General features: G+C 38.8%; 1 protein-coding gene across 7 annotated transcripts in view; it reads right to left on the bottom strand.

Moving 5' to 3' along the window:
* Positions 1-16,529, bottom strand: part of LOC108047030 (palmitoyltransferase app) — a 67,571-nt gene that overhangs the window by 50,475 nt on the left and 567 nt on the right. For 5 of the 7 annotated variants that reach the window (XM_044458248.1, XM_044458249.1, XM_044458243.1 and 2 more), the window contains exon 2: positions 14,079-14,354. The gene's annotated coding sequence lies outside the window, so the exon portion shown is untranslated. The remainder of the gene's footprint in view (positions 1-14,078; positions 14,355-16,529) is intronic. The other 2 variants (XM_044458246.1, XM_044458247.1) reach the window with 2 other exon arrangements.

The raw sequence follows: 16,529 nt of genomic DNA, 5'->3' as shown, positions 1-16,529 counted from the left end.
GCAGGATGGTGGGCGGTGGTGAGGCGTGGGAAATTCAATGGGGGAGGGGTGGTGGCAGCGAGGCCCACAAACAATACGAAAATAAAAAGCAGATCGCGTGAACAAGTGCGGGTCCACAATCCCCAAAGGCGGGATCTCGAGGGGCCTCAGCCAACGGCTCTCGAGTTGAGGCGCAGAATTTGTGCAATTTAAATTGAAACTCAGCCAGCCTCACTTATTCATGACGACAGGTGAGTGAAGGAGTAAAAGAGACGGGTCGAGCGGGCTGATAACGGAAATTAGATATAAGGCATTTGAGGAAAGCGAAATTTTAATAACAAATGAGGTTATAATTTCCGCTTTTGCTGTACAGCGCGCAGTGACAGAGATGGCTCACGAAACTGAATAAATATTTGAAACGTACCCGCTCTACTCAGCATAAAATTATTTTAAAAATGTATAATCTTGGCAAGATTATGAAATTAGATTTTAATGTTTTATACTACTATACTAACTAGTACTATAAATTAAAGTTTAAAATATGTTCGCTCTGTTGACATTAAAAAGACTCTTAGGATTTTGCAACAAAACAATCAAAAATGAATTATTTCCAAATACGATTTGGCAATCGGGTCTAACCATTTGTGTATTTGTTTATTATTAGGAAATAAATTCAATTTATTGATTAATCCCTCTGCGAGCACACATTGTCTGAGTTATAACACCCCGTCCAGAGTACATAAAGCATAAAAATGCGCCATTTGTCATGCTCAGCACTGCCCAGTTATGCCTTATCCTTTCCTTTTATGTCCAGCTGCATGACAATCAAATTAGTTTTGTTGCACATCCAAACGGCTTCCTTGGGCACCCCCGCATATGTTTACAAATCCCAGGGAGCCAAACAGTGAGCATTCAGTGAGACGGACAAGGGAAATAGGTGGCAGCATCTGGCGTCCCTAAGCTGTTGCTTTTGTGGGTGACCAGAGACCAAATCGGAGGACCACCATGCTGACCACTGGCTGTGGCTCCTTCGAGACTCGGCTAAGTTACAGCCAAAGGAAGAGCTGAAGCAGAAGAAATCGCTTGCCTTTTCCGAACGACCACAACAATGGCTGACATGCAGCACATGCCATAAAATGCAATGGCCTCAGCCATGGCAACAAATGTCCTGCTCCTTCCCTTGATTTCCTGCCCCCCACCCTCGCTCCTTTTTCCGCCCTACATCCCCTCCCTTCTGCTTTGCATAGTCAACTGATTTTGATGGCATTTTCGCACAGCTTAAAACAATTTGCCATAATGCTTTTACTGCGTAGCGATGTCGTGATGTCATCGCCAGGGGCATAAGATTGCGATGGCTAAAGCTGTTTCGTTGCTTTTTGCTCAAAAAACATTCGAAAGTGAGCATAAAGTCAAGTGATTTTAAGTGGCTGTAGGTCAGCCAAAAACATTAATATTAATAGGCGGAATTATGCTATGTGAATGATAAAGGAATTCAAACACTTGAGGCATTGATGATTTTGGAAGTCATTGAGTTGAAACATTTTAAATTAAAGTTTTATTTTGTTCAATTCTTATGATAATTTTACAATTTTTTCTAAAGAATTTTATAAAACTTAATAAACAATTAAGGCCAAGTGCTACAGTTTAAAGTTCAAATGGTCGATAACTCGATGTCATGTAAGTTCTGAAATGGAGTTAATTTGCTGTTTTGGTTAGAGTTTATCTTACTGAAAACTCTTAACCAGCAACAAATTTCAGTTCAAGTTTGTCGGTCGGCAAAAAGGAAAATTGGGGAAGAAAAGTTCGCCTTCGTCTCTTTTTCAGGCTTGGCAGTCCGAATTTTTTAACGATTCGTGACAATAGACCGTGTAAGAATTTGTCGTTCAAGTTGCTGTTAACTGTCAGAGAAAACTTTATAAACTTAATTCTTAACACGACATTGAGAAATAGGCCCTAATTAGGAAAAATCAAATCTAAATAAATATTTTATTATCCTTCCACAAACGCTACTTTAGGCATGACTTCAAATAAACAATTTTGTATTTTTATTAGCCAATCAAGTGAATTAAAAAGACTTAAATATCATTTTGCCGATAGAATTCGATTAGATTGAAATGTCTAATAATACAGACATAAATTCAAATCCCATTACAAAATCCATTGACTTCCAACAGGCCGAAGGAGATTTCCTTGGCAGGGAGATTTAAGATTGGTGGAAATTCGGCTGGAACAGAACTATCCCTGGTAGAGCCTGCAAACCCACATCCGCTGTGATTACACTTAACTCCGCGAAAATTGAAACGGCTAGAGGGAATAAAACGGTAACGTCGTGGGCGCGCAATAAAAGCTCGTAAAATAAAGTGAAATGGCTTTCTCTTGCTTTCTTGACGGCCACTGAAAATGCATTTCCGATAGCCATGTGTGTGTATGTGTGGGTGTGTGTGTGTGTGAGGGGGCGGACATGTCTGTATCTGTGTGAGGGCGTGACTCCTGCTGCAACATGCAACGCTAAAAGCCATGACCGTGCTGCACGCAATCATCAGGAGTTCACGCCAAATCTGCAGCTACTTTTGTTTAAGAGTTAAAAGGTTCCGCCGTTACCACGTTTTCCGAAGGGGTCAGCGGTTCGGAAGAGGATTGCACACGCATCGAACAAGGCAGATATAATAATAATAACGAGCCCTCTGCCTTCGCCGGTTTGTTAGTTTGGCTGTTTGCCGACTTTTGCAACTTTTGCCGGGAACAGGAACTTTGCCGTTCGCCGTTTGCCGTTTGCCGTGTGAAAATGCAATGGGGAATCGGGCGTTGCCTCGTTGCCACGTTGCAAAGTTATAAGCAGGTCAGTGCCGGCCAAATCAGTGGCAGCTAGCAAAGGAGAGATGATTTCAAAATGTGCTGAAAACTACTTAAGTCCGGGGCTTAAAAACTACGGGACGGGGGCAAACAGAGAATGGCTTTAGATGGGCGGGTCAAACAGAGGAAACGGGGCAGGAAACATCTACCAGCAGCTCGAACTCGCCACACAATAACATACATACTTTATGGATTCCCTGTTAAATAAAGTTTGATAAAGAGCTTTTAACACAGAAACTATATTGTTTTACTGTCCAAGTTGTGATAAAACTCTTACAAAGGACGACACATCATATTTATTAAAAGCAAAGAGGTATTTAAATCAAAGTTATTTTAGGTCCTTAACAAATAAGACATGCAAATAATAATGTTTTTCAACTATTAACATACACTATAACGTTTTTACATAAATTTCCAATACAATAGATTTTATTCATAATCTTTATTTTGTTTACTGACAGGCATTCAAAAGCATTTGTTAAACATATTTAAACAGTTACAAATAAAAGTATATAAAGATAAAATGACTTTATTGCCCTAACAATATTTTTAAATAAATCATCACTTAAACTCAATTATTCCAGAAAAAATGGCTTAACAATTTTTTTAAACAACCAAAAAACAAAGGCCTTTGCTGAGTAACAATGAACTTTAGTATATTAAAAAACCGAGAAATCCAGTCAGGCTATAAATTTAAAAAACAAGTTTAGATTCGATGAAAGATGCTGATTATTTGGCACATTTCTCATCGAACCACGCGGCACACTTAAACTTAACTACTTGGGACTACTTTTCTCAAACTTGCCACAGATAAGAGTGATGACAGTGAATAATAATAATAAAAAGGCAAAACCGATGGCAGTCGCCAGTCGCTTGGCAAATGTCTGCACCCCACGAATCACTAAAAATTTTAACAAAAGTTAAACTTCCGTTTCCTGGCTCCGCTGGCAACGGAAGTGAGCAAAGCTTTTCAACATTAAAAAGATGTAAAGTCCCCGCGACAGCGCCAAAAAGCTGAGAAAAAAAAGGAGGAAAGTGGCGGTGTGGCAGCGGAAAATTGTGCAAAAATACTTATAGCTATGATGATGGCAGGCCACCGTTGGGGAGCATGTAGATAAGCTGCGTAGATTTACCCAGGAACTGGAATCCCCCGACCTCTAGCAAAATATGCCACGGATATTCAAAACATGCGCTTAAAAGTATGTATTTTCCAGCACATGGCATCAGCAAAAAAAAAATGAGGAAATTCTGGAAAAAAAAAAGGAATAGAAAACCTGAAGAGAAGGCCTCCGACAAAAATGTGCAGCATGCTTAGCGGGGCAGGCGAGTCACGTGCTGACCTCCTCGAAAGGATAAACTTTTTTTGCACAAAAGCAACCAGGTGGCATGTGGCTCACCAGGATGTTTGCATATCATTTGTGGGCAGGACTTTCCAGCAACGTTCACCGCAGTTAAGGCAAGCAAATTACAGTTGATGGACCAAAGGAAAAGCAAATCAGTCAACAGGAGTTTTTCATTTACTTCCAAACAGTAAACAGATTTTGGTTTACAATTAAGCAGCAAAATGCATATTTTGTAAACCAAATGAAAGGATTCATATTCAAGTTATCAAAATGCATACGTTATTCAGGTCAAAATGTTATTAAATATTTTATTTTTGTGGTTAACAGCACTGAAAAAATGTTACATTTTGGGGTTTCAAAGTCTCGCTAAATTTTTTTTTTCTCTGTAGTGGAGAAAAAAATCAAATAAAACTGGCCAAAGCAGAAAAACAGCCTAGAGCAAGTGCAGCAAAAGGAAATCGCCCAGAAAGATTCAATCAAACAAACAAGCCCAAAGGCATAGTTTTCGGTGGAAGGAGTGGGAGGAATGGGGTGGGGTAAGGCGGTGGGGGAAGGTCAACTGCTCCCCTTTCTCCTCTTCATCAAGCCAATGGCAGGCGGAAAGACGTATAGAAAAGTAAGTGAAAGATGGCAAAGTACTGCTAACAAAAGCTGCAAACGTGACAAAATTAGTGAACAATGGCCCGCAGCCTGCGGATGAGATGAAGAAGGAACTGGCGACGGAAAAAAGATTGGTGGGCGGGGGCCACAGAGGTTGAAGGGCCGGAGGACGGGGGACGGGGGACGGGTGATGGGGGATGGGGGATGAGGGCCAGGGGCTAGTACCTTATGAACTCTCAGCAGCGGCGGCAGGATGTGATCCTCAGCCACAGGCACACAACGACTAAATGTGGTCAACGATGGCGAACAATAGGAAATGAGAAGAGGTAACACAGAGAATGGAGTAACGACTTTAACATGCCTTAACTTTTAGAATAAGTAATCTAGAAATATATAAACTACTTTTAATTTTTATTATAAAGACATAGAAAACAATTACATAAGTTTTAAGTTGCTTTCAAATATTTATTTAAGAAAGAGACAAATAATTTAAGCTAGAGAATCATTCTTATTCGACTTTATATTTCACAAATAAATTGATACAACACGCAAATGGCAAAACCATTTACTAGATAGCAACTTTAATTGAAAGTCATTCAATCAAAATCAATTTCCAGTTGAAAGTGAAATATATTTAATAAAAAAGTGTATAAATTTATCTTTCTTCTTGATATTGATATTGACTACAACGTCTAGCTGTTTGTTATAACTTTGTTGATATTCCGGTTCAAAAAAATCATTTAAATATTTAAGAATCCTCTAAAATAAGCTAATAGTTGTGATTGTCTAACATGCCCCTAATTCCATAGTAATATGGGGTATAAAAGCATAAAGACGGATCAGGCAAACAAAGGCGGACTAGTGAAAATGCACACATAATGGCCAGCGGACACACAATGCCACGCCAGTGTGCGTGTGGTTATGAATGTGCGTTTTCCGAAAGGCAGGGAAAATCTGCGGAGGGAAAATGGGAAGTGAGAAGGCGTGGAGATTGACGAACGCCTCACTCAACTGTCAACTGGCCATGGACAATTTGCGCCCTGGCAAATTGAAATCGAAACGAATCGAACTGAATCGCAGCTAAACGAAGCCAGAGCTAGATGTTTGACTTTCGATGACTCAATCGCAGGGCGCAAATATTTGCCGAGCCTTGAAGGCGAACTTAAAGGTGGCATCGAAATAAAATGATGGCAGTACACCAGAGGCCAACGACGAGGGCTGCAGGCCAAATGCATTCCAGCTGCTCTCGCCTGGAATGAAAATGTTTGTCAGGCCAAGTTGTAGTTGTAGAGCTTAAAAAAAAAAAGTAAAGAAAAAAATAGGAGGAAGGGGAAAAAACACTGCAAATGGTTGGCATAGCGCAAAAGTTGCTCAGCTAGTGGCACCTTCTCTTGCTGTGACAAGGGAAAATCACAACACTAGAAAAATAGTTGGGCCAACTTTCAAGTAACATCAGAGTTCAGGTGATGTTCCGGCCTCGTCCTTTCCTTTCCTTTCCTTTCCTTGCCCCCAACTTTTGCCCGGCTCTGACACAAGTATGTCAGGACATTATGGAAGCGGAATGGGGAATGCTCGGAGCCAGGGGAAATCCCGCTCGATACGGGGCACAAAATATTTCAAGCACGCACACAGCGCCGGCAAAATATGCATTAGAAAATGTCATAACATAAATTTAATAAACCATGGCAGCGACAGCCAATCTTTGGCTTCGGCTCTCAGTTTCAGCGTGAGTTTCAGCTTTGCTTTTTCTATTGCACAGGGAAAAATATCATCGATATTTGTCATCAATAATTATTATTATTCTTACCAATTTCGAAAAGTCAAAGCTATTATGCAAATCAACAACTTAAAGAACTCAAGTTAAAGATTTATACGAAATCTATCTGATTATATTTCCAAGAGTTGCTTAGTTTATAAGGCGCATTGTGACTAAGGTAATTATGAAGATAATGTGCAGGATATTTTTGCTTAAATACAATGGAAATCAAATGACCATCTTTGAGAAATCCCACTGCTATCATTTTTCCTTGTGTGCCCAATATGGAATATCTTGGCATGCTGCATGCAGACTCCATCCATAAGCCGGCAAAATATTGCGTATACGCAGGACAGGCTGTGTGGTGTGCTGACTTAGCAGCATATCTCGTTCGGAACGTATGCTTTATGATGTGCATGTCGAGACTGGTGAACCAAAACACACAGCTTTATGGAATACATAGCTTTTATAGATTTCAACCAGCACATTTGTCTTGCTTATCATGGTACCAGCTCCGCTCAAAACCCATTCTCCCGCCCATGTGTCGACGTAATCGCTCATGTCGTTTGGCACATGAATGATTAGATTCCAGGAGAGGAGCCGGCCAATTTCATTGGCTTAATGCTGAAGCTCAGGATCAGCTTGTCTGGCAATTGCTGCATAATTTGCACAAAACATACGTTCCATTTATGGCAGCTAATAGATATTTAATCATATGCCACGACGTGAGTGCTGTGCGTCAAGTGAGTGGTCCGAGATTAGATTAGATTTATCGGAGCACAAGGATGCAATGTCCCTGGACATTAGCATAGTCCTCACATGATAAGCTGTGAAATACTCACAAGCTGAACGCATTTGCCTGAACAATTATCTATTTAGATTTATGAAAATATTTGTAATTTATTAATTTCCGTCAGTATTTGCAGACCATTTGCATAAGCCAGTACAAATTGGCATTTTATTATCTGTGGTCAATTAAAAAGTGAGTGAATTATTTATGAACACTCTGTGTGTAATCTTGAACAAATTAGCGTAAATAAACAGGCACACTAATTAAATTGTGTACATATATTCAGTAAATTAAACAAATTTGAATGTCATTTAAAAAAATTAAGAATATAATAAATTTGAAAGCCATTAACTTTATTAACCAATGCATTTCCTCGGGAATTTTTAAATACAATCTCATTTATCAAAATATTCTTGCTGCCAGCAAATCGATACACATTTTCCGAGTGTTGAATATTGCAAATAGGTCTTGGAAATGACATCCTCAGTCGACGGGGGTTACTGACTAACTGGCACATAAAAGCGGTTTATCGTAGCTCTGCTTTGTGCCTGGTCATGGCATTTTGTCAACTTAATTCTGGCACTGATTAGTTACCGATGACTGCGGCAGCTTTCCTTACATCTACGTCACAGCGTGTATTTTTCGCCCAGTTTCTTTTCCTTTGTGGGTGCGGTAAGGTAAACAAGATAAACGACCAAAGAATGTGGTGGAAAAGCAAAAAAAAAACAAAAACAGACAAAGGCCGTAGGTAAAATAGGCAAGCTTTAAGCGAAAAAAAGAAGAAAGAGAAGAAAAAAAATAGCTCTGGAAATTGCACTAAATTATTTCAATTAAGAAACTCTCGGCGCACAAAATCAACTTTCTCTGAATGGAAAGAGGGGCGCACAAAATGAAAATCTAATCAGCAAATTGTTGAAATAACAGCGAAAAAAAACACAGTCGCCGATTACAGAGAACGGTATACCGGTGGTATACTGGGTGGCGACGAGGCGGAGGGTCATCTCAGGCAATGTCTGATACGGTCTACGGTTCCTCGGCGGGCACGGAATATATCGCGGGTCGTGGGTGTGATTATAAGCACTGCCGATAAGCGTGTTGATACACTCGCAACATCAGACCATCTGACGGTGAATGGAGCACGTACCTGGGCGCGGTGGCCATCGGTTGACAGATGACGATGGCCCCGTGTCGAGAGCGGAAAACGAGTTAATCAATTGCCATTTGTCGAGGACTTCAAATAAATGCACATCCCATTGGGCGACAGGAGTCACTTTACCCAGGAGACAGCTGGCAACAAAATGTTTGCTCAGCAATGCTTACAAATTCGAACTACAGGCGAACTTCTCTACATGAAACTATCCAAACAATTCAATTGCTCTTAACGGCCAACTTTATCAAATGGCTTTTACATAACTTCAACTTTTGTACTTGAAATCTATAACCGAAATTCCTCTTAAGCTGCTATAAAACTTTAGGTTCTGGCAAAAAATGTATTTGCATGTGCTTTGGAAGTGTTCACAACATATTAGAAGAAATAAGTTATGTGAATAAAATAAATAAAGTATCTTGTCTAAAAGATTTGATCGTGCCACGATATATTTTGTGGAATTAAAATGGATTTACCTACAGGTATTATAATATTTATTTTATTTATTTCATAAAACAACAGAGGAACTAAGGGTAATATTTTAAGTGACAAAGGGAAATTCGAGTTACAGAAGTTGGACTGTATAAAATGTAATGCACACATGGCGTATGCAGAAATATGCAGGAGGGAAGTTCACATTGCGTATACGCGTTGTTGCCAGCTCAACCAAGCAGATGGAAAAACAGTCAGGAGGCACACACCGATGGTTAGATAGAAAGATAGACCGAGAGGCAGAGAACAGACAAATACCCGTGCTAGAAATCAATCTCAGATAGACGGATGGATGGAGCAGCAATCGACATGTGAATTTTTGTGCAAATTGAAACACGCTTCTGATACGTGCAGGCAAATAAAATAGTTCACGTCGGACAGGGGAGCTCAGGAAAAAAAACTGCAGAGAATACGGGGATTGGGCAAACAAACAAAGGGAACGCAAACAAATCTGTTACTGGAAAACACGCAATAAACTATGCAACCGAGGGCCGAAAAGGGGAAAGCAAAGGTAGGCCAACAACTGGTCGAGTGACCCTCGTAAACGCGTAACTCTGGTGTAACGCTGCTCAAAAGACTGACTGACAAACAAAGGTGTGCAATCGTTGCTCGACTCTGTAAACATTTCAATTAAATTCGCACATTGATACTTTAAAGATATTTTTACTTTGATTCTACTGCTATCTTAATTAATTTGATAAACACAATCTGCTTTCGGAAATCTTTGCTTTAAACGCTGCAAACGTCATTCATCATAAAGTTAGTTTTAACTTCATTCCGATTTGTATATAAAGGTTGTGAAATTCGTATTTCTCGTAATAAAAACACTGACTTTATTAGAACATTTCACATTTTACTACGTTCTTAAGCACTTTTTAAATTACTTTTGTGAACAATAAAATGCAAACAAAATACACAATATTTAAAAACATTAGGGACACCTGCTTTTACTTTGGGAAAAGTAACTTTTTAAATAAAATAAATATTAGAAGAATGTTTGATGTGGAAATAGGAAGTATTTACTAATAAGCCTTTATTATATTGTAACGACGTGTAAAGAAGCATCTATAGTAAAGAGTCTAAACCAACTGACTGGAAACTTACCAATTAAAAAATAAATATGACGTCTTTCCAATTTGTGTTATCACGTGGAAACCTTTAGTAATAAGCCCCTCAAAATAATGTATATTTTATAATCGCCACTTCTATGACGTGTTAAGATTAAAAATTAATGACCACTCACGCCAAATAAGCTTCTATGCCAATGTGATAGGTGAACAAAAACGAGTAGACTGTTTGCTTTCGTATTTTTTGAGCCCGCCTGTGTGCGTTGCATTTTTGCAAAGGGGCGGGGGGTTGAGGGACTGGACTCTTGCTTGTGATTCATTCATTTCATTGGCCGGTCATTCAGGTACTCCAACCATCCATCCATCCGTCAGTGGGGCAGTTTGGGGCTGTCGCAACGCTCGGACCGCATTGCCAGGGCCATGCATCAGGATGGCAGCCAAGCGTTTTGGGCCAAGTGTGGGGCTCGTAAAAAACCAGAAGCATCCTACGAATTTTGTTTTCATCTCCATCATTTTTTTTTAGGAGGGGCAGAAGGGCGGAAGGTCGGAAGAGCGGGATAGCTGAGTTCGGGCCGAGTAACAACCAATTTATTTGGCCACGCTGCAAATTGTTACCCAACTCGCATTCGATCACCATCATCATCGTCATCGCCAGGTCCTGACCCGCTGCTCCTGCTCCTCCTTTGCTCCTGACCAGTCCTCGTCGGCGTCGTCATCATCAAAAATCGTTGATTGCAACAAAACAAATTGCATTTTAAGGAGATTACTTGTCGGACCGTCTGCTCTAGATGAATAGTCGAGTGCTCCTGCCATCGAGTGGGTCTGGTTCTCGTGTCCATCCTCCCAATCAGTCCGCTTGGGTATTCGGTCATGTGTGCGGTAGAGTGGCCGATTTTTTAATAAATCATGGCGCATTAGTATTGGCTGCACAAAAAATGCACTTCCCCCTATTTTTTTTAGCAGGGATATTTCGGTAAATTGGCAAGCATCAATCGAGTAGCCAGTCGATTCGGGCTTTTGTTGGGTCACATATTGCGAAACCCGATACGGATTACGAATGATGGTCGCAGATGAATTAGAATCAAATTAAACATCCCATTTCCCAACCAAAATAGCAAGAAAAGGAAATAAATAAGGCTGTAGAGCACATCCATCATGTCTCTTCCGAACGTTTAAAAAACAAAATTGCGACAAATGAATAAATTGCCAACTTTATTATTACAATTTAAGCAAGTCAACAACCAATCCATCATACTCAACTTGATTTACTATGAATTTAAAATAATACATGCGATACAACATTAAAAAGACCCTTACATTAAAGTTATTAGGGTTCAATAAAAGTTGCTTGCCATTTTGTGGATTTTTAAGGAATGTTCATATATTTAGACCTTAAAAAGATGCTTGAAAGTAAAAAATCAAGGACCTCAATTAAACAATTACGCTAAAAGCAAATAAACTGACTACTGAACCTTGCAAATAATATGCGTGGCAAATAAGTGTCCCCTTGGTGCAGTAAAACCGTTTGAATGACATTATGATCTGTGCTCAAGCTGTTTACAAACCGCCCACTCGAGACCCGCTAATAAAAGCAAATCCACGCCGAGCCAAACGCATTCGCTTCGAAAAAAATGGTAGCCAATAAAAAGCCAGGAATGGTAAAAAATGCATGATTCAAGCCGTAAAAACCCAAAACGACCAGGACAGCCGTCGTCCTCGGGAAAAGGACAACGCGGCGAACATTTCCATGAGTCACCAGCTTGCTTTTTGGGGGGAGCAAGCGCTTCACACACGCACGCGAAGGTAGCGCTAGAAAGCCAGCAGAAAATACAAAAAATAAAAAGTAAAACCAGCTTAGGCCGGGTCCGAATCGAGAGATATATGTATGAATCTGGGCTTTCGGGGGTTGCAGCCGCTAGAATAAATTGGCAAAATAAATGCAAATGCCTGTGGGTTAAGCATGAATGTGGCCTAGTCGCGGACAACGCGGCGCATTAGTAATGTAATTTGATTTGATTTTTATGTTCTGGTGCTTGCGGGCAGCCGGCATTGAAATGGGCTCCATTCCGGCCGTATCATTTCGGGGGTAACAGGATTTTTATGTCCGGCTAATGGCCATAAACACACGAACACGAACACGAAATTATCGCAGCTGCCATGTTAATTGTGAACAAGTGATTAAGTTTAATTGCAAGTGAGATAAAAAGTACTGCACTTGTGGCCTTTCCGGGATTGAAATGCCCTATTTAAACGTATCTATACATATATGGGAAGCCGCAGCCATCAATCATGAATACAAAAATATGCCGCCAGCAGAGGTTCGGGGCTAAGCGGCTTTGTTATGCAAATTTCAACTCTCTGGGGAAAATTGGAGTGTCAAGGGGTCGACGGGCAGTAATAAAAATTCACAAGTCAAAAGTCTGCAATTGGCAAACATTTCGAAAGCCACTTTGCAATACGGATTAAATATCAGAGTGCACAATGACCAAAGTTATTGCAAAATATTTCTACGCACACAACATCTAGCTTTCAATTAAATGCATATAAATACGAGCATTTTAGTTCTGTTTTACTTGTGTCGTAGTAGTTATTTACAATTAAACTGGCCATGCATATTTCTAATTTATTTTTGCCTGCCATCCAGAATTGCTAAAATCGTGTGAATCAAAATATTGCACATTGTTCATTCGTTTTGATTGCACAAAACTGAAAAATAATTTCGCAAAAACATAGAAAACTGAAACGGCAAACAATTGGTCGAAATTCTACTACTCTGACCCCGTCGATATCTCGATGGCGTGTGCAAATTGAAACTAATTAAAGCCGAGTAATGAATTTATACCCAACGAACGGAGAACTCTGCAATTGTTGAATGCGGTTTGGTTTGGATTGGTTTGACGCTCTTCCTCCGATCCAGCAGCATCCAAGCTCACAGATAGATAGATAGACAGACAATCGCATTTCCAGTTGTTAAAGCGGTTTCGATTTCACCCGATTCGAGGCTTTGATTAATTGCATTGTAATTTGCAATTACAGTAAATTTAATAATTGCCACTCAATTCAATTCAGCAATTGTCAGTGCTCGACAAGGCGTCATCGATGGGAACTCAATATAAATTAACTTATTAAAATCACCGAACAAAAGGATTACCTATACTCTCTTCCACGTCGTGTTAAGTGCAGTTAATGTGCATTAATTAACTGAAAGCAACAATGACACAAAATAAGCGTAAATCAGTTGAAATTACAATTATTTGTAGCACAATTGGGATATAAAGATTCCGAAATGGAATTGTGATTGTGAAATCGAATTTATTATTGGCTTAAGTATAAAAATAAAATAAAAAATATTTATTATAAAAACGCTTTTTTTGCATTTTTCCTTGCTGATAAAAATAATTTTGAGGTTAAGAGAAGTTTGCTGAGTTCGAGTCAATAAAATTTGATTTTTACTATATACCAGCTATCTCACATTTGAAAGTTGATTTGATAAGAAGTAAAGCATAAATTTAAATTGCCCAACAAAATGGTGAAATAAAGGTCGAATATACTTGCAATAACATGATTCGAACGATTAGTAATCAGAACATTTATCAACTCAGCAATGACAAGTTGCATATTTTGTGGGAATCATGATATCCAACTTTACGCAATATAATTAAGAAATTGTAGGTTGAATCTAGGTATAAAGACTTAGATGTAAGTTATATAATAATTGTTATTATATAATATATTGTAATCAAATATAATGTATTTGCTATAGACTGATTGATGTCTGAAAAATGTTTAGCACCTCCATTCAAGTTAATATTTATGTACTTAGCCTACTTGGACTGAAATTACTCATCACACATTATCGACAATATCGCGGGTAAATAAATTCACACGATTCAGTGCCAGAAAGAGATAGGGAGTTAATAACTTGCCTACGAAAAACTCTCAATGGGGCAAATACAAGTGGGTGGCACTTTGAAATACATACTCCAAATAGTGGGGCCAGGGTCAGGGGAATGTTACACGACAATAGCAAATATAACCGAATAAAACTCACCTCGCTGCAGATTGTGTATTTAATTTAAACGATGAGTTGCCAGCAGCAGAAACATTGGCCTCGGAACACTTTTCGACATTCGCCTTCGATGTTGATTAAATACTCGTACGTTTTTCGATTACACGCGTTAATTTCACGGAAAATATAGTTTAATAGATTTTCGATTAAAAGAACGATAGATTTACATAGTTTTTAAAATAGCATTTCATTGAACATTGGTTTGCTTTCACTTGATGGTGGTGTTTATTTAATAGCTATAGTACGATTTCAACTGTGCTGTTTAAATTGGTTTAAAATAAAATGTTTGATTAAATTGTAAAGTTCAATAAAGTCTTTTTCAGAGGAGTACGAAAAATGTAAATTGAAATTTGATTAAATACTAGAGAAACTCTTGTAGTTTATTTTAGCGTGTTTCATTTTGTAGTTGTAGGCAGATACAAATGTTTGGATAACCGATTTTAAATTTTTATAAAGTAATTCCCAGTTTGAGTGGTTTGGTTTTACATGTTTTTTAAGAATCTTTTATAGGTGCAGCAATGAAATGTTTACCACTGTAATTCTTAATATTTTTTTACATGTTGTATGTGTTTATTTCAAAGGTGTTTAAGCTATCCGGATATTTGCCTTATTTTTCCCTTTTCGATAAATATTTACGAGCGATTCTTCTCGATCTGAATTCCGAACTTAATATATTTTTGGGGTAACAACCGAAACGTGTGAACTCCCCGAAGTGTAATAGCCTTTCAACGACCTACAAATACAGGCGGAATAAAACTGATTTAATTGAATGGTTTAGACGCAGCGACTAAATGAAAAGCACTGAGAGCTTGAGGTGTAAAATGAGGTAATTCCGAATTTAAAAGTCAGAGCTCAGGTAAAAAAAAAAAAGAAAGGAAAGCTAACTTCGGGCGGAGCCGAAGTTGATATACCCTTGCAGAATACTCTGTAAATTATATTCTCCAAAATTATTCATATAATGCATTCTTAATACTCATAAAAAATCCCAACTTCCTAACTTTACAAACACGAAAGTTATGGCATTTCCGATCAATCAGTTATATGGCAGCTATAGGATATAGTCGGCCGATCCTTTTGAAATTCGGTAGGTCGGATTGATTGGCCAAATATAAAACCCATAGAAAATCTCAACTTCCTAACTTTACAAACACGAAAGTTATGGCATTTCCGATCAATCAGTTATATGGCAGCTATAGGATATAGTCGGCCGATCCTTATGAAATTTGGTGAGTCGGATTGATTGGCCAAATATAAAACCCATAGAAAATCTCAACTTCCTAACTTTACAAACACGAAAGTTATGGCATTTCCGATCAATCAGTTATATGGCAGCTATAGGATATAGTCGGCCGATCCCGGCCGTTCCGACTTATATACTGCGTGCAAAGGAAAGAAGGGTGTGTGCAAAGTTTCAATTCGATAGCTTTAAAACTGAGAGACTAGTTTGCGTAGAAACAGACAGACGGACAGACGGACAGACAGACGGACAGACGGACAGACGGACAGACGGACAGACGGACAGACGGACATGGCTATATCAACTCAGGAGGTGATCCTGATCAAGAATATATATACTTTATAGGGTCGGAGACGTCTCCTTCACTGCGTTGCACACTTTTGACCAAAATTATAATACCCTCTGCAAGGGTATAATAACAAAACAAAACTGGTTTTCGGATGATAACAAGATGGAACCAAAAAATAGGAGGAAAGAAAAGAGAGAAAAACCGGAAAGCTAGAAGTAAAAACAAAAAGCTAGTCAAGAAAGCGAAAAGCAACGTATAACTGCATTCTAATAAAGCATATTTAAAGAAATCAACCCAAGCACATGGGATTTACAAACGTACAAACATATGTTTGTAAAATATTCAATGGAATCCAGTCACGACCCGCCGACGCAAAGACAATTTGCAAAGACAGTCTCGCAATCGCAAACGCAAAGCAGGAAAGGCAAATAAAATACAATCAATGCTGCAGAACCAATTAAATATAGTTGCACAAATTAAATTTATAGCGTCGGCAAACCGAAAATAAAACACTAGTAGGCAATTATTGATATTTTAAAATTTTTTTGGCGTCACTGACACAGTTCGCGCTCTCTCGCTCTCTTTTATTTGCCTTTTCTTTTGTTGCTTTGCATGTGTGTTTCCCTTTTTTATTTCATTTTTTTGTGTGTGTTGTTTGTTGCTTCTTTTTTCCGTGTCTCTCTTTTACGAATGGGAAACAAACTCAAAATTCTCTGAATATTTCTTTTTTTATTGTCTGTGAGAGCAAAGAACAACAACAATAAAGGGAAACACAAACGCCTCACACACATACACACACACACACACAAGCCCACACTCAAATTAGTTGAGGCAACAACAATAAGCGATGACTATTGTTATTTAAACACTGGCTGCTTTTTTCTTTTCCTTCCAAAAGCCACGCGAC

This window comes from Drosophila rhopaloa, unplaced genomic scaffold, assembly GCF_018152115.1.
Source record: "Drosophila rhopaloa isolate 14029-0021.01 unplaced genomic scaffold, ASM1815211v1 contig_163, whole genome shotgun sequence".
NCBI lineage: Eukaryota > Metazoa > Arthropoda > Insecta > Diptera > Drosophilidae > Drosophila > Drosophila rhopaloa.
This window is presented reverse-complemented; position numbering and strand designations above follow the sequence as displayed.